This window comes from Puma concolor, chromosome D2 (genome assembly GCF_028749965.1).
Source record: "Puma concolor isolate L17-30 chromosome D2, mPumCon1.1.hap2, whole genome shotgun sequence".
Taxonomy (NCBI): Eukaryota; Metazoa; Chordata; class Mammalia; order Carnivora; family Felidae; genus Puma; species Puma concolor.
Genome location: NC_141677.1, coordinates 23096829 through 23116479, shown reverse-complemented (window position 1 = coordinate 23116479; position 19651 = coordinate 23096829). Strand labels below are relative to the sequence as shown.

The window sequence follows — 19651 nt, the reverse complement described above, 5'->3', positions numbered from 1 at the left end:
AAGAGACTAGACCAGGAGCTGGAAAGCCATGCAGAACTAAGGTCACTCCATCTCCCCACAACCATGTGGTTTCTAATCTCCGTTTATATCCATCTCCATTCTTCGCTGATGAAGATGGTCTTGCCCATCAAGCAGAAACAAGACACCTCCAGCCATTTTTACATCACTGGCTGGTTCAAGCCTTTTATTTTTTTTTATTTTTTATTTTTTTTTTTCAACGTTTATTTATTTTTGGGACAGAGAGAGACAGAGCATGAACGGGGGAGGGGCAGAGAGAGAGAGGGAGACACAGAATCGGAAACAGGCTCCAGGCTCTGAGCCATCAGCCCAGAGCCCGACGCGGGGCTCGAACTCACGGACCGCAAGATCGTGACCTGGCTGAAGTCGGACGCTCAACCGACTGCGCCACCCAGGCGCCCCATGGTTCAAGCCTTTTAAAAGGTAACAGCAGTCTTGGAGTCCTGATTCCAAATTCCTAGGACAGAATATTGTATTGATTGGTTTAGTTGTGTGTCTGTCCCTGGGATAAGGAATTAGGCAAAGGAGCCTCAACATGCCTGAAGCTTTCTTCTTATTCACTTTCTCCTTTTTACATGTCACTGTCTCAAAGAGTGCTTTCCCACCCACCCAAAATGCGCCCTTGCCTGTGACTTTCCCTCTCATGGTTATGTGTTATTATTCCACAGCACTTAATCTTGAGCTATGTATTTTTTGCCTTTTTCTCCCATTAGAATATTAATTGTGTGGCATAAGGGAACATATTGATTATATTCATTGTTGTTATCCCAGGACCTAGAAGAGTGCCTGGTTCACAGCGGGCACTCAATGTTGAATGAAATACATGTTGAATGAAGACACGGATGGACAGACCTCAAAGACGTTCCTGTATCTTACAGAAGCTGTGCCTTGGTGATGTTTAATGGCCAGTGAAATGGCACATTTCAGCTTCTCTGAGAACTGCTTTCTCCTACATGTGTTTTTGAGTATTTTTCTTATTTGAAGAACTATGTATTTCAGTAGTTCCTGTTTTAAATAGGGTTTGCTAGATGCTTTGCTAGACTGCATGAGGAGGAAGTCAGGTATCATAATGTTTGGTAGAAGTATTAACTGAGATGCTGGAGGAATGCATACTTTGTTCAAAACCAAACACCTAGTAGATAATGGATATTATTTTAGGACCCAGGTCTCCTGATTCCTATACTGGCATTAATCTCAGTAATCTCTAGCTTTTATAATTAATTATTTGGGGTTAACAAGAAGCTTTTAGTTCAGACTAAATGCTATTTAGTTCAGACTAAATGCTATTTCTTATTAAGATAAAGTAAGGAACCATGTTTAAAAAAACAATGGTATTATATACACTTTTTAAAAGAAAAATTCCTGTGGAGTCATATGTATGAAATTTCTAACACAACAGTATTTTCATAAATTTGTATTTTAATGTAGTGTCAACATAATTGCAACATTTCAATGATAAAGTGTTATAGTTTCATGTTTGTATTGATGGTCTATTTTATGCTTCCCTTTTTTATGGATCTCTGAAGACATATTATCAAAGAACAAATTCTGTGATACTGGCATTCTCCTTCATTTAGCTTTGCTTGCTGTTAACAGACTACTGTGTGCTGTGCATAAGGAACTTTATGGATACAACTTGAATTGGTGAGATGTATAAAACCAAAAATAAACACTGAATTGAAATGTACATGCTAAATAATTCTATTAGAAATTGTTATTTCATTGACTATAAGAGATTGTTATAATTTTATTAAAAATTTTTTAAATGTTTATTTATTTTTGAGAGAGAGAGAGAGAGAGAGAGAGAGAGAGACAGAACATGAGTGGGGGAGGGGCAGAGAGAGAGGGAGACACAGAATCCGAAGCAGGCTCCAGGCTCTGAGCTGTTAGCACAGAGCCCAACACGGGGCTCGAACTCACAGACTGCTTGATCATGACCTAAGCTGAAGTCGGACACTCAACCGACTGAGTCCCCCAAGTGCCCCAAAAGATTATAATTTTAAACGTACCACTTCTTTTGAGAAAGTCAAAGCAGTTCATTGGTGTGTGTCTCAAAAGCAGTAGGAGGAGATGGTCTCTGCCTTTGGAAGTTTTAAATGTAGAAGGAAAAGTTACATTTAAAAACTAACTGCAGAATTATACTGTATGTTACATGTATATGGACAGTCCTTCTTTGTATCTAGCACAGTGCCTAGCAGATTTCATAGTTTATAGAATAGACTGTGCAGATGTTTGTTGAATGACTAAATAAATCAATGATTGAATAATTGAACTTACTTCCAAGCAGAGTGATTAAAGGAAAAGTCTTGATGAAGACGTCAGCTTTTTGGAGGCAATGCAGGGGCCAGAAGGGGGGTATTCTAGGCATAGGGAATTAACATGAGCAATGATTTCCTCTTCCAAGGAAACAAAAGATAATGTGCTGTGGCATAAACCTGCTGACAAACACATAACTGTGAGCTGCTGGCCGTTAAGAATCTTGTGTATGAGACTATAGGATACACTGTAGGATAAATCTAGCATACAAGACTTTTTAAAAATTATTTTTTAATTTTCAATTTTTTATTATTTTTTTATTTAAAAAAATTTTAATGTTTATTTATTTTGAGAGACAGGGAGGGAGAGAGAGAGGGAGACAGAATCCAAAGTAGGTTCTGCACTGTCAGCAACAGAGCCTGATGTGGGGCTTGAACTCACGAACTGTGAGACCATGACCTGAGCTGAAATCAAGAGTCAGACGTTCAAATGACCAAGCCACCCAGGTGCCCCATAAGACTTTTCTTAAGTGGCATTTAATAGGTTGTTTTAATTTGGAATTCTATGGAGTAAACTTCCCCTGTTATTCTTGTTCACCACTGGTTCCTTTTCTTTGCCTTTCTCAATTTTAATCATCCTTCTGAAATATCTGCTCTGCTTCTAAAAACAACTGTCAAAGGACATGTGACCCAACCTGAACATAAGACCATGGCTGGCGAACCATGGTTAAGGAATAACACCAAATTAAGTAGAACCACACTTGCCCTGCTCTAACTAAAATGACGTTTAACTGAAAGTATTTTGGATGTGCTCAGATTTCTTACTGTTATTTAAAAAAAGAGTTTAGAATTTATTCATTACACTAATACATTTTAAATTTATTCCCTTATAAAAATGACTCATCATGAATCACACATTATAGGAGCATCTTAGTCATTATACACAAATGAAATGGTGACACAAAAGACAATGAAATGTCACCTTGTTTGTTCCATGATGGTAAGTATGACTTACAATTCAGATTTTATTTGAGGTTCTATCATATGGCTAATGCAATTACACTTTCATCATATTTTTGAAAATCACATATGAAATATTTTATTTCTGTGAAATAAGGCTGCTTAATAATATTCCATTTGAGCAATACTTTATTTTCATAATATTAAAAGTTATAAGTACACTTTGCTTCCATAACATATACTAATTTCCATTTTCTTCTGTGAATTTCAAAAGCAAGCTCTTTAGTGGCTTGGGGTTTTATGAATATAATATAGCAATGTGTATGAAGAGTGACCGATTAATCTGGTGGCTTATGCTGTAGCAGTTTTACTCTGTGCCTTCACTTCGTCTGTGCATGAGATACCCAGGTGGCACTTTGAGGTTCTCAACTGAAAATGATCTCCATTGTTCTGTTTGAAAACATTTTTATATCTAAATCTTAAAATAATTAGTATATTTAAGAGGTACATGGAAAATCCAAAACTAGATTTACATCCCACTGAATGGTTGAAATGTTTTAAATTTTTTCTCCAAATTTTATATCAACCATTAAAAAGCTAATAAGCTATAACAATACCATTTGAGAGAATGAGGTAACTGTTTTCATTCTACAAAATGACAGCCCCCTAGTGAAAACAAAATTCTTATTTAGTTGGTCATGGAATTTAAAAATTTTCCCCCAGATTTTCATTTCTTGTAAGTCCTTTCACTGGTATGTGAGTTTTTGTGTGCCATTTTTTTTTCCGTATAATTTTTCTTGAAGCGGAATGTCAACATTAGCATTTTCTGTCCATTGCTGAAGCAGACATTTGGGTTAATGCTGATGCTGGCTTTGTTTCAGTCAACTGAAGAACTTTGACTGTAATTATTGGGATTACTTTAATTTAGAAAAGTGCCCGTCCCTTTTGTGAGCATGATTTATTCTTGCATAAGTCAAATTAAAAAATTTTATGGCTACAGACCCATCTTCTTGGCTTTTTAATTCTTGGATGCACTATTACTTTGAGAAGAAGGAACTGGAAGAAAGGAGACATGACATATCATTCGAGATGAGACAGATTCAGTTCTGGAAATCTTTGTCACCAACTGACCCACAGTTAACTGGTTGGAAGACTTGCTGAACCTTCCTTTTAATGACAGAAGTGACCATTTTTTGTTGTTTATATAATTCACCTTTTTTGATGAGAAGATCCCATAAAAAAGAATTTTGTTCATAAACTCATTTTGCATTTGTTTTAGGATATTTAGAATGTTCCTGTCTTTGAACATGAAATATTTTAGAAACTTACTCTATTATTAATTTTTTAATGGGGAAAGTATTTTTATGTTTAGCTTGTAGAATTCTATTTGAATTTTCTTGGGGAAAAATGGATGGTTTACAGGTGCCATTTTCTCAGTTTTTGCTATTACATCATTGTAACAGTGCATGGTTTGCTAATTTTTCATGCAGGCTTTTGAAATTTGTGCACTATTTTGCAAAACAAGCTTTCTGGAGTTTAACAAAAGGAATGCAAATTGTTACATCTTTAAAATAAGATTGTTGGGGCGCCTGGGTGGCGCAGTTGGTTAAGCGTCCGACTTCAGCCAAGTCACGATCTCGCGCTCCGTGAGTTCGAGCCCCGCGTCGGGCTCTGGGCTGATGGCTCAGAGCCTGGAGCCTGTTTCCGATTCTGTGTCTCCCTCTCTCTCTGCCCCTCCCCCGTTCATGCTCTGTCTCTCTCTGTCCCAAAAATAAATAAACGTTGAAAAAAAAAATTTAAAAAAAAAATAAATAAATAAAATAAGATTGTTAAAAATATAGGATTGTTAATTTTTTATCAGCAATTATAAAAGTACCTGTGGTTAGGATTTTGACACAAGATAATTATATCTATTTTACTATAGAATTAATAAGAGAGAAATAGTTTGTGAATTTCCAAAAAATGATATGATCAACTTGTTAGAAGTAGTTTTTAGTCATTCCTAATGAGATCACAAGCATTTGTAAAAATATTTGTGACCATATAGAATTCTTTTCTGCTTTGTTGCAATTTACAGTGACTATCCTCAAAAAGAAAATAATTTGTTATTGAAAGCTTGAATTTAAATAATGAATTGCTATTTCCAGAACAATACTTATGATTGTCTTGGCTGGAGGTTTCAAGCAGTTGCTTTGCCAATATCTAGAGCATTGTTTCTCAAGCATTATTTCCCACCTAAGGAGCCTCTTTAGACTTCTTTTTTTAATCCCCTCAATGAAATTGTAATATGATAGATATACTATATATCTCTATATACACTTTATACACTAATTGTATATGTGCTTAGTCCATATAAATAATGTGTAATGTCTAAGATTGTTTTCCCTCCCCCATCCCCTGCCACCAATATATATATATATGTATGTATGTGTGTATATATATATATATATATATATACACACATACATGATAAAAGTGTTCCAGGTGTTCCAAATATATATATATATATATATATATATATATATATTTTTTTTTTTTTTTTTTTTTTTTTTTTTTACAGGGGGCACTATTGCCCCATTGAAAATGCATGCTCTGGAGTAGACTACACTCAGTCCTGAAGGAAGATCACTATTAAGCCAAGAAATCACAGTCCCCTTCTCTTTATTGCTAAGTAATGTGCAGGATATATAGTCTACTTACTTATAACGTTAGGCTTCCTGTCATATTATTTTACTACATAGAGCTAATTAGTATTTGCAACTTATCATTCGAAGGGAAAATATTGACAGTCCCCTCGGCTCAAGGAGCTTTCGGAGCCTTCCGAAGTAAGGGGATTCTGTACCCAGAGAGCACTAATTTGGCTGTACATCACTGAATCGGAAATTTCGGATGACCTTATTTTCTTCTACTGCTGAGAAACTGGAGAGAGTAAGGAATTTCCCAGTCTGGATTTGGCTCACATAGTATATTAATTTAATATCTGGGCTAAATCTAAAAGCCCACTGGTACTGAATGATTACATAACTGCCAACATCAGAGCCAAATAAGTTTTGTTGTTTTTAAAACTACAGATGCAGTGGTTTAAGGTCACCAGCCTATAGTGACCTATATTCCTAGTGGTAGCGCTCAGTGACTTGACAAGAAGGAAAATGTGTCTCCAGGTCGGAGCTCCGCAGCTCTAGCTACAGCTCAGAGCCAGCCTCCAGCAGTCCTGTGGCTGTTTACCCAGCTGTGATGAAATGAGGTTTGGTTTTGAGGGTCTGTGAGGCTTAACAGTGGAGGCTGATTGACACTGGTTGATCCTGCTGCAGTTCTTTTCTTCAGTTTGTTCCTTGCTGAAAGACTAGGGGAGTATTTTTCACCCTCTGGCCTCCGGACTTTTGTCACAAGCCAGGAGTTCACCAATTGCAGTAATAAGACACATGCGTTTTCCCTGTACTTGAAGATAGGGCCTTGTCCTTTTAACTGTTACAGCTGGCTATGGCTATGATTTCAGACTAATTACAGTTTTCTCACATATACTAACAGCTCTAATGTAGAATTTGTTAATAATCACACTCTTAGGTAGAACCAATAAGCTTCTGAGAAATGGAAACTTTGTATATACCCTAGAGGAAATTTAGGTTGTTGCAAATTTAATACTCTGATGTACTGTAATGAGATGTATTATTTTTCTTAAGTGCTTCTATAATTTATACATAGGACTCTTTGATCCAATTTCAAGTAGTAAAAAATATACATCTTACAGACTTCTTTGACTTGTTATTGCAACTTGGAACACTTTTATCATTTATTGTATCATCGACCTTTGCAAATTTAACAGTGTAGTCCCAGTCTTTACTAAGTGATGTGAGTAATCTGTAATTTTGCTGAGACATGGATGTGTCCAGAGTTCTAGAAGTCTGGGGTACAGAAGAATGTGATGTAGCGAGCAAGTTCATCCATCTACTCAGGGCCTACTGCCCACTATCCCTAAATTGTCTTGTGCTCTTTGTTGCTTACACGTGTGGAGGAAATTACATGTGGGTGGGATCCATGAATTTGGGGAGTGACAGATGTCTCTTGCTCTTCTAATTACATGTATCAGCTCTATTGTAATTGTTACCGTTTGAGAATAGTAGTGATTCTTACCACCAACTGGAGATTCCTGTATGGCCATCCTGAGAATCGCTTCCATAGTGACAGGGTTGGATCTAAACTTCAGGTGTGTCAGGGTAGGAAAGAAACCAACTTGAATCAGGCTTGAAATATAACAACAGAAACAAAACTCCTTATGTTCTTGTTAAATATGTTCATATATACAGCGTTGACATATTATAGGATGTTACTTAAATGGAGAGAATGACTTTTTAATCAAGTCCTTGCAATTAGATAAAGTAGAATAGTGTAAGGGCGCTCAAGAACAAATTCTCTCCTCTCTAATTTTCTCCTCTACCAGCTAATCTTTTTACATTATAAATTTACCTCTGGAACGTAAAACAACCATTTCGGAACATAATTTAGCCAGCTCGTGACAAAAATAACATGCGTTACAAATAATGGGGTCAGAAACAAATTCTGTTTTGCACTGCACTTTGTTCCCCCCTCATTTCCCACTCTTGTTCCTCTTTCCAATGTCCCTTATACTCCCCTCCCCCCAGAACCCACAGAAATGTTATGTTCTTAACTCTACCTTCTGGGATGCTACTAAGCCATAATATGTTCTATCTTTTGTTCCTGAGAAGCACTTATTGCTATGTCTGAGGGGGGTTTTGTGGATTAGACAAGGAGAAGAGAAAAAAAACACCATGCAGAAGAGCCCAGCATAGGGAGCATGGAGCCCCCACCCTGGAGGGGAAATGGGGTATCACTGACCACTGGGGAGTGGCTGAGCACCCCATCTGCTGTGGTTCATGGATTCCTCAACTGGACAATGGTGGGATTTTCCTGGATTGCACACTCCAGTTCTAAAATTGTCAGTCTTAGCAAATTCTTTTGATCTTAGTCACTCCGTCATTTATGCAGCCAGGGAGCCACTGCATGACCCAGGGCCTGGTGCCATCGGCATTTGGTTGCATAGTCCTGTTCAGATTGGGCAGCAAGGTCACCGTGACGGGCTGCTGATGGGAGTGGTTCTTAGCCTTTAAAGTTCAAGGATCAGTTTCACACACAAGAAATGTTGGAGGGACATCTTTAAAGATTTCATTGCATTCCTACATGTTACATACACTCTTTATGACTTTTCTGTTGAATCAGAACTGTTGGCAGCCCTGACCAGGCTTTCTTAGATACTCCTGAGGGTACCTTTTAAACATTTAGCTATTCCTCTTATTAATTATCTTCATCAAGTGTTCCCTACCCAACATTGCACAGTATAACCTGCTCAGCTCAAAGTTCTGTCTCACACTTATTCCCATAAAATTTTGCATCTTCACTTAGTGCAAAAATTATTATACATCATAGTGATCATATTTGGAAGCATGCTTGGAAAGGGCATGTAGCATCCTGGCTGAGAACCAGTGGACTAGAGAGAGAAGTGGTTGCCAGGGTGCTCAGACCAACAGCATCAGTAGCAATATCACCTGGAAGTTTCTAGAAAGGCAAATTATCCGTCCCTCTCCCTGCATTCTACTGAGTGAGAAACGTTGTAGTTGGGATAATACAATATGTGTTTCAACAAGCTCTCTAGGCCAGTCTGATGCACACTAAAGTTTGAGCTCCATTGTACTACAAGAATTATTTCCATACATATACTCAACTGTGGAGGTAGGCATGGAGCTGGGTCTCTTTAATCTGCCATGTGCAAATTAATCTCAGTAAAACATTTGGATTGATCACAGCAGACTTTGGTTTTAGGAAGTGATTCTCAAACTCTGGCTGCATGTCAGATTCAGGCTATTAAACAGTACACATTCTTGTGTTTCATCCAGTATATTGTAATTCAGTCTCGGCTGGGGCCTAGCGGCCCGTTTCAAACAAACAGCCAGTCTGCAAACTGTGAATTAGTGCTCAGCCCCGTGGGTGTTAGAATCACCTGGAGGGCTTCTTTAACCGGATCCCTGGCCCTACTCCCAGAGATTCCTCTTTGGGAGGTCTTGGATGGGACCAAGAATTTGCTTTTTCAGACTTTCAGGTGATGCTGGTTCTTGGCCCTCAGATAACACTGATCTAGAATGCTATAATGCCATTATCTGAGCTCCAAAATACACGTCATATTTTACTCACACAAGCTCACTATAAGTTATAGTAATTTCCTCCAAGTCTTCTATTTATTTTTATTTTTTTTTAGTTTTTGAAATAGAAATATATTCACATAAATAAAATATTTTTTTAAGTAAAAAAGGACACTCTTTGGGTCCACAACCACTGATTTTTCCTTCCCAGAGCAACTAATATTACATGTAAATTATGTATCTTTTCAGTGATGTTTATGTTTATATGGGCATACATATATAAATGTACACAGACTGAACCTCCTTTTTAATTAAAATGCTAGCATTCACTGCTCGGTACCTTGCTTTTGTCCCCTGATACATTGTGTGACTCTTTCCATTTCAGTACATAGAAGGCTCCCTGATTCTTTGGTGTAGCTGTATAGTACTCATTGTGTGAATGTCCCATTACCTGTTTAAACAGTTTCCTACTGATGGGCATTAATTGAGTTTCCAGTCATGTAGTCCACAAATAAACCAAAGAGCAGACACCCAAAATCCAAAAACGTCCTGTTGGAGCAAATTGCCTTATACTCTCCATTAGCTCCTGAAGAGATCACCTTCTGGAATTATCCAAATAATTATTATCCTATTGGAAAAAGTTTATTTTTCATCAGCATAAGATGTAATTAAAAAAATTTTTTTAATGTTTATTTTGAGAGAGAGAGAGAGAGAGGGAATGAGAGATAGAAAGTTGATTTTTGATCAGCATAAGATATAATTAAAAAAATTTTTAATGTTTATTTATTTTGAGAGAGAGAGAGAGAGAGAGAGAGAATGGGGGAGGGAGAGGGGTAGACTGAGAATCCCAAGCAGGCTCGGTGCTGTCAGTGCAGAACCCAACGTGGGGCTCAAACTCAAGAACTGCGAGATCATGACCTGAGCCAAAGTCAAGAGTTGGATGCTCAACTGATTGAGTCACCCAGGTGCCCTGGCATAAAATATAATATTTAAAAATTGTCATTAAGATATTAAGTGACAAGTTTTACTGGGTAAGGAAGAGTAGAGAGTAATATTTACTGTGCACACCTTGGGGACCAGGCCTTGTCACTAACATATTCTCAATCTCAGTCATTAGAAGGCGGTACCTTCAATAGATGTTATCATGATTTTTCACAGAAGTAGCATGTGTCTCAGAGACATGAAAGTCTGCAGCTGGTAAGTTGTGGAGTGAGTTAGTACACTTCTTACCACCCCAGCACCCTGTGCTTTCTCTCATACCTGTGTCCAGTTTAGTGGTGTGCCCAGGATTGGGTGGTCCTGGCATGCCTAGGGCAGGGCAGTTCAGGGTGAGTGAGGCGACTGACGTGCCTGAGGCACAGGACTGAAGGAGCAGCTCTCTCTTGGAGTCATGCCCGGGTGCCCTGTGCGTGTCAGATGCTGGCCCTGAGTTTCCTCCTCTACAAAATGAGGATAAAAATGACACCTACCTCATAGGGTTTTTTTCCTTTTTATGAGGATTAACAGAATTTATACACATACAGTATTTAAAACAGTGCCTGGCCTACAGTAAGTTCTAGTTAAAGTTAGTTATAATTAAAGTTCAGTTTCTTGATTCTTCACTTACATAGAACAGTCTTAATCCTGCTTCAATCAGTGGGATTTTGGAAGCTAAAAACTTTTTTTTTAAAGAACAAAGGAATATTTTCATAGCTATTCATGAGCCTGCTTTCATGACCTAACTCAAATAGGAAGATCCTGACATCTCCTTTAAAGTCATCATCTTCTAGAGAGCTCCCCCAACAGACCACCGTCTGGGCACCGAGGTTGGCTTCTGTGTCAGGGGCACGGGGCTGGGCGGCAGGACCCTGGCAAAGACTGGCCTGTCCAAGGGGTCAGGCCAGGGGCCAGCTTTCTTGTGACTCAAGTTCTGTTTTCTTCCCCTTTGGAGGCAGGAGGTGGGATGGGGGAATCCCAGCTCCTATTTAATGCCAGCTTTTATTCAGTTCCTTTTGAGAATTCCCTCCTTCCCACACTTCCTCCCACTCAATACCCAAAAATATTAATGCCTGAGAAAGAAAGTGAATTCTGAGGCTTTTAAGTAAGTACTTCAAAAATGTCTGTCATGTGCCTTTATGTATTTGTAAATTGTTTAAGATATAACAAGGCTGGTGTTTGTGTGTAGATGGTGATAATGTCTAATTGTTGTTATTATCTAATATATGCCATTGGGAACCAAGACAAACTCATTTGTGATTAAAAACTGTTTAATTGATGTTTTTAAGGCATGTCTTTTTTCTCCAAGAATGAATGTGTCTTCAGACTTGCAGTCTGAGCAGATGAACATCTGGACTTTACCATTTTTGTTTTGGAGAGAAGAAAGTGAGCTCAGTGAGCACTGGATTCTGGACATATCCTGCAATGTGCACATGAATCTATATATCATCAATTTTAATTTTCCGAATAAATCGTATTGGTTAAACCTCTATCAATGTGTGGGAGTGGCATGAAAGATCAGTTTGTGACTAACAGCCTCTTCCATTGTGTGCATCTGGGAAGATAGTCCTCTGGCTCTGGATTGCAACTCTCATTGTGTTTATGGTGAGGCATTTGAGAACATTTTGTGAGCTAGTGTTCAGTGCCTTCTGAAAGCCTTTGCTTGGGAAACGCATACCAAGGCCTGATGACTGCCTCGAGTCTGGCCTATCTGTGACTGGTGTTTTTGGTGCTTCACAGATATGTTTTCTCTTACCCTTGTTGTGTATTCCTAGTTTAGTCTGGGAGAACAGCTGTGCCGGCATTCACTTGTGAACGGGTCTTTGCACATGCGTTCTGTACCTAGAATGGTACTATCTTGAGTATCTTCACTGGGTTGGTAGATCATACCATTCATGGTGATGAGGAACCTGTCTTATTGTTAACAGATGGCTCACATGTGAAACTCATCAAAATGTCTATATAGGGTTAGCATCTTGGTGTTATTATCAGTGTTAATGGCAACCATCTCTGTTCTCTGGGCCAGTGGTGTTCACACTGTTTTGATCATTTATTCCATTAGTAAAAAATCAGCACATGCACTTATATAGGAGTGGTTCTTTTTTTTAAGTTTCTATTTGCTTAAGAAAGAGAGAGTGAGAGAGAGAGAGAGAGAGAGAGAGAGAGAGAGAGAGAGAGAGAGCTGGGGAGGGGCAGAGAGAGAGAGGGAAAGGGAGAATCCCAAGCAGGCTCCATGCTGTCAGTACAGAGCCTGATGTGGGTCTCTACCTTACGAAACGTGAGATCATGACCTGAGCTGAAATCAAGAGTTGGATGCTTAACCGACTGAGTCACCCAGGCACCCCCGCAGTGGTTCTCAACAGGGGATGGTTTTGCCCCCCTGGGGAACAATAGACAATGTCTGGAGACATTTTGTTTGTTACAGCTGGGGAGATGGTGTTTACTGACATTTAGTGGGTGAGGCCAAGGATACCACTAAACATGCTAAATGCACAGGATGTCCTCCCAAAAGAAAGATTGTCTGGCTTATAATGCCAGTAGTGCTGAGGTTGAGCAATACTGATATACAGGTTGAACCATATGAAATTGCTAACATTATATTAATTTGTACTTACAAAAATGCCAGTTTCATGCATTTCAGCATAATATGTGGAATTATAAATTGCATGAATGAACTACTCAACCAATAAATTATTTACATAATAGAATTCACAAAATAGCTTCTTTTGGAGAAGCTATTAAAATAGAGAGCTTTAATATTTTCTTCTTATGTTCCTGTGGATCATTTTGTATATACTCCACCTTGGAGAATACTGCTCTAGACTTTAGTCTAATCTGGAGTTTGATGTGACTGCCATCGATTTAGTAGGATAAAGTGTGTTGTATGATACTCTTTGGTATAGTTGGGGTTCTTTGTGATGTCTGGGGTGACTGGCTGCTTCTTGTAGGGCACAGCTGTAGGAATCTGGGCTCTGATCTTGTTTGCCCCCTCAAGCAGAGCAACTCTACCTAGCAATGACTTAGATCTTGAGCTTCCATTTAAATTGCATTTGAAGAGAGAGTTTGGTAGGTAAAATTACACTTTGAAAACCACCACACTGGACGGTGACCTTGGGAGGTGCAGGAGCTATCTCCTTACATAGCCCATAGTAGCTGCTTAATACATGCTCTTTTGAATGAATTCCACAGGACATTCTTCTTGAATTGAGAAGGGCTTTGAATTGAGGAAATTTTTGTCTGTTAATATCATCCATTGAAAAAAATTGATTTTCCCAAGGTTCTTAGGGAGGCTCATATTGCTATTTTTGCTTTGTTGTTTTGTCAGGTGGTATTAAGAACTCATGTGGGTGTGGGTGTTTCTGAACCCATCTCTCTCTTTGTATTGTTTTTTTCCCTCTCTTTGTATTCTTAACTTTTTCTGTGATAAATATGGATTAGTGAAGACAAAAGACTTCTGCATATAGTCAAATGGTATGCCTCGATCCTATAAAGCGTGTTGGAGAGATTGCCTGTCATCTTAGCACATTAGCAATGAACGACATTAGACTTACATAGGGAGCTTTTAAAACAATGCAGATACCTGATTTGAGGTAGGTCTCTAACATCAGTATATTTTAAGTGGTCTGTAGGTGATTTTAGCTTTCAGTTAGAGCTGAGAGCCACTGATTTCGAAGTTAGATACCTTTTGTTTCCTGCAACGTCTTTTTTAATATAATTGCATAGCTAGCACTTTGTGTACAAGATCTTCAATATCTATCTATTTAGTGGGAAAAAAAGATACAGATATATGTGTACACACGTGAGTGTGTGTGGAAAAGAGACTCATTAATTGTCCATGTTGCATTTTCTCCCATGACCATGTATTTTTTTAAAAAGCAAGAGCAAAAATGACAAATAACAAACACTCCTACCAATCTACATTTTTTCTTCTTCATACTAGTCTTTTTCTAAAGACTCAACCGTAGGTCCCTCATTCCTTTCCCACCACAGTGACATAATTTCTTTGGAAATCTGTGGAAGAAAATATTAATTTGGCATTGGGGAAAAGCTGATTATCTGTCTCCTAACAGCTTGTTGAGAAAGATTCTGATGTATTTCTGTAACAATACCTTTTTTTGTTTCAAATTCTTTATGGGTAAGCATGTTAGATCAAAGAGCTGTTTTATTACAGTGGTCTGGAATAATCACTACTGACGTTTTATGAGGCACTGCAAAATTCAAAGAATGTCTCTCTGATGGAATGCACAGTCAAAGGGACTCTGATGTATAGAATCAGCGTATCAGGAAAAATGTTATATATTATAGTTGCCTCCACTGGGATGAATACGGTCTTTAAAGTTGCTTCTGATTTTGCTGTTCCTACAACACTGATGAAATCATTCTAGGGTACTCATTTTACTGTACTCTGAGAACCGTCAATTGTATAGTCAAAAAACTGAGTTCATTCAGATGGCTCTTCTAGTTTTTCTATCACTCTGTGTAGAATGATGAGTATATATGATTTCACTAAGAAAGGTTTACAAGTGAAAAATACCATTAGGATGGGAAATGTTTTCATGCCTGACTTGTATATTAATATTATCACGAAGACTGGGGTGCCTGGGTGGCTCAGTCAGTTGGGTGTCCGACTTCGGCTCAGGTCATGATCTCACAGCTTGTGAGTTCAAGCCCCGCGTCGGGCTCAGTGCTGACAGCTCAGAGCCTGGAGCCTACTTCGGATTCTGTGTCTCCCTCTCTCTCTGCCCCTAACCCACTCACATCCTGTCTCTGTCTCTCTCAAAAATAAATAAACATTAAAAAAAATTTTAATATTATCATGAAGAGTCAGAGCTTCTGACAAATTCCATCTATCCTGAGCTAGCTCACATTATGTTTTACCTCTTTGCTGTTTGAGATTCAAATATCTTTTCTTTGCAATCTCTGAAATAGCTTGACCAGTTTGGCCTGGTCTTTCTTGACCCCAGCCTCAGGCAGTCTGGCCCAGTTCCTTTTTATACAAATAATGTTGTAGGTTTCACATCTGTGTAGAGTAATTGAATGGACAGTAACTAGCCTTTGTTAGGTGCTTGATCATTTACAAAATGCACTATCCCGTTTGGTCCTTATAACAACACTAATGATGTAGACATTCTGTTCTCTCCCTGTTGCACATGGGGCTCCAGGAAGTTAGGTTGTGCAAATTCAGTTTATGCAGATAGAACTAAGACACCTAGTAAAGGGAGGAAAAAAAAATCCCTATTTGTTGGTTCTGGCTGTTAACAAAATCTAATAGGTCTCCATCCAAAAAGGATTGCAACTACAAAAGACAAACTATGCTTCCAATTTTGGTAAGCACCGCAGCTCAGGGCATGTAGTAGGCTTTCAGAATGTATTCAGTATTTGTTATCTCTTTCCAAAGATGTTTAATGCTGAGTTCTTTTAACATCATGTCATGTTATCTTTCTTTAAAAAGGTATTAAGTTTTTTTTTTTTTTAACTTCTAGCTTTTGGCTACTACTGAAACTGTGCAGTCATTTTCCCTAGTACACCTTGCATTTATATCAATAAACAATATTTGCATGGATTTTCTGAGTTGCTGAAGGGTAGCTGTGGTTGTTCGTGGTAGGAATCTGATTTGAAAGTTTTACATGGTTTCTGGGAGTGACAATAATAAAATTCTCTTCTCAAGTTGGATGTTTATATTTGTAATAGAATCTTCTGATGTTTTTGCTCAACTGGATAGGTTCTGTTTACATATGTAAACTGCGTTTTTAGACTTAACCAATTAATTCCTTCTACAACTTCCCATTATCGTCCTTTGTGGTGGGGTTTCTACAAAGAAATTCATGTCAGATGAAATTATTAGAGGGAAAATAAAGTATTTAAATTATATATGTTTTGGTGAATATGACAATGCTTTAAATGAATAAAAACTGACAAAGGACAGTGTTTGCTTTATTGATTGAGCTTGTAGTGTTCAACTACAATGCAAAACACCACACTTCACTGGTTTAGTTCATCATGTGAACTGTATGATCATGGACTCTCATTGCTTTTGGGGTGATTCTCCCCTTCAACCTTGAGAGCGTGCCTCATAAGAGTTTGAGACAAATAGAATTTCACTGGACTCCAATTTCAGTTTTGTTTCTTTGTTTGTCATGGCTAAACGTATGGGTTTATTCAGCTGGAAGTCTGAATATGGTTCCTACTCTTTTATGGACTTTCTTCATCGCCAGGCTCCAGGATGGTGCGTAATCTAGTGTTTCTTCAACCAGCCTGGTCGTTCAGATTGCCTGGGATGCCTGATTAAAATTCCCAGGGCCTTTTATTGGAGACAGGACTTTAGTTAGCTTAGGAGATTGTTGTCATCAGGAGTGTGTCCCCCCTTAGTTGTACCACCATGCCCATCTCTAGGTAGACCTAGAGGTAGCCAGAATAGTAGGGGTGGGAGAAAGAAAGGGGAGGCCAGCAGGAATTGGACTTTTCAGTCCTTTGTGGACATAGGAGTTCCATAGCATCCCTCCAATTTAATACAGGAAAAGACCTGGCCCAAACCTTGTACCTTTTGAATAGACCAGTGTGGGTTTATACACGTTTACAGATGTATACATTTGTTTTTAAATAGCTACAGGGTGCCTGGGTGGCTCAGTTGGTTGAGCATCTGACTTTGGCTCAGGTCATGATCTCGCGGTTTGTGAGTTCAAGTCCCACATCAGGCTCTGTGCTGACAGCTCAGAGCCTGGAGCCTGCTTCGGATTCTGTGTCTCTTTCTCTCTCTGCCCCTCCCCCACTTGCATTCTGTCTCCTTCTCTCTCAAAAATAAATAAGCATTAAAAAAAATTTAAATGGCTGTAATTTGTTAAGCACCTGGTAAGTCCTAAACATTCTTATTTAATGCTACAACAGCTTTTTCTTATGGTGGTGACAAAGAGTCCACTAAAAAAAATCATGTACTAGATCATTTATCTAGAAAAAATGGATCTCTGACAAATTACTGCTGGTAAATAAATGTTTTAATTCACAAAGTTGTTTTGCACAAATGTACTTGTGTGTACCCCAGGCAAAGTTGTAAAAAACTTTGAAATAGGCAAAAAAAATTACGAGGTGTCTTTTTAGTGGAATATTGGGTGATGTCTACTGTCTTCAAGTCATGTAATTCTCTAGAGGTCTGTGTCTTTCATTATCTTTAACATGGGTTGCAGAAAACTGATAGTAAGGCAAATAATTTTTGTCGCATGGAGATGCAGTGGACACCACCACCCGTCTTCTTGGTTGACGAGGCCGGTTTAGTGTCTATTAATTCATTTCGGCATACCAGATCGCATCCCAGATGTCTGCTCTCCCACCTGGTTGTAACATCCTGCTGGTTCCTTCATTAATTTAATGACTTCCATAAAAATCTTTGAAACATGTTCTTTTATATTCATGTAAGAATCATCATTTTAACCTTTAAGAAGATTATCCTTTAACTCCTATTATTCTTACAAAGCCCTATGAGGATATGTAAAATGGGCATTATTATCTCCCTTTAACAGATGGGAAATATTTAGCCAGTGGATGGGATTAGGAACCTCTAATCATTCAGACGATCTGGATGAGTATTTAGGAGCTTCTGGTTACGCTGGACCACAGGGTCGGGACCTAAGCAGTCTAGAGTGGAGGCTCTGGCCACAGCCAGCCAGGAGGCAAAAATCCAAAACCTGGGTCAAGGATGGGAAGTCAAGTGTCAAAGATTTAAACAAATAACAGTTGTGGAATATAGGGCAGATGAGTGAAAAGTTTGAATTTAGGAAAGAGGCTAGACAGCAAGGAGCCCATGATGCAGGCAGAAACCTGGCCAGAAAGCATGCATTGCTTACAAAAAAAATATATCCTGATAGGAAGCCTTAGCAGTCTCTTTGTGTTAGAACCATTCTGTGGTCTTGTGTCAGCAGGAAACAACCACAGCCTGGGTATTTAAACTAAGCATAAAATTGGAAGCACCTGGCCCAATGAAGGAGCTTGGGGCTTGAGGCAGGCAGTGACTTCTGCAAAGGAGGTGGGGACAATGGCCTTCAGCTGGGCTCAGCTGCAAGGAGTTGCATTGATTTTTAGCCATGTGGTTTCTTTCAGAAAACTGCACACATTCCCCAAATCCCCATGGCGCTGACATTTCTTACCACTCTGATTAATCAAACTGTGTTCAGAGTGAAAAAAACTTCCCTGGCCAAACTATTAGCCTCTTGATGGTAGCAACATTACCTGGCCTTTGGTTTGGTTTTTTGTTTTTGTTTTCCCACTTGAAATTATTCCTGAAGTTATGTTCGCTCACATTCTCATTTGGAAGCAAGTTGGGTATTTGTTAGCATTCATTATCTGCTACAAGGAATCAGGAAGTGGTGATGTTTTGGAAGTGATTCAGGAAAAGCTTTGTAATTACTTTTTGGGGAGGATCATCTTCAGATAAAGGCAATCCTTCTCAAGGCTTTGATCAATTATATTACAAAGGGAAAAAAAGTGATTCCAGAGTAGGCCCTGCATGACTTGTAAGAAACTGTTTAAAACGTAAGATGTTGAAATGATTTGGGTATTTTATTCCACACCATTTTCCAATGATGCAGCCACTGTTTGACATTAATCTCTAATTTTAACTATGAGATCTTGCAAAAGTAACTCATCATGATTACAAATGAATTTTAATCAGACCTGATATGAATTTACTAATTATTTTTTGTGCTCAGATCTTAACCTCTGCTCAGAACTCCAGGCTTTATTTAAACTCTGAAATACTTAATACAAGCATGATTTTCCCCCTCAGCCTACTCTAATCAGGAACCTCATTAGACACACTAGCTTTTTGCATTACATAACGTATAACACAAATGATGGAAGTCTCTGGATGAGATATTTTAAAAAGTTATTTGCTGTAGGCTATAATTCATTCTTAAAATGATATACTGAGAGGGGCGCCTGGGTGGCTCAGTCGGTTAAATGTTCAACTTAAGCTCAGGTCATGATCTCATGGTTTGTGGGTTCGAGCCCCGCGTCAGGCTCTGTGCTGACAGCCTGGAGCCTGCTTTGGATTTTGTGTCTCCCTCTCTCTCTGCCCCTTCCCTGCTTGCACTCTGTCTCTGTCTCTCTCTCTCTCTCTCAGAAGTAAATAAACATTAAAAAAAATTAAAATGATATACATTAAAATGAGTGACTTAACTCATGAGGCAGATTCATTTAGACTCAGGAGATGTAAACATACTGGAAGTCCCTGAGAAACAAAATAATCCTCTTACAGTGGATACTTGAAGAAAATAAGGCCATGATTATTCACAGGCATGA

General features: G+C 38.6%; 1 protein-coding gene across 1 annotated transcript in view; it reads left to right on the top strand.

The window, feature by feature from the left end:
* Positions 1-19651, top strand: part of ANK3 (ankyrin 3) — a 690167-nt gene that overhangs the window by 191939 nt on the left and 478577 nt on the right. The gene's annotated exons all lie outside the window — the stretch shown is intronic.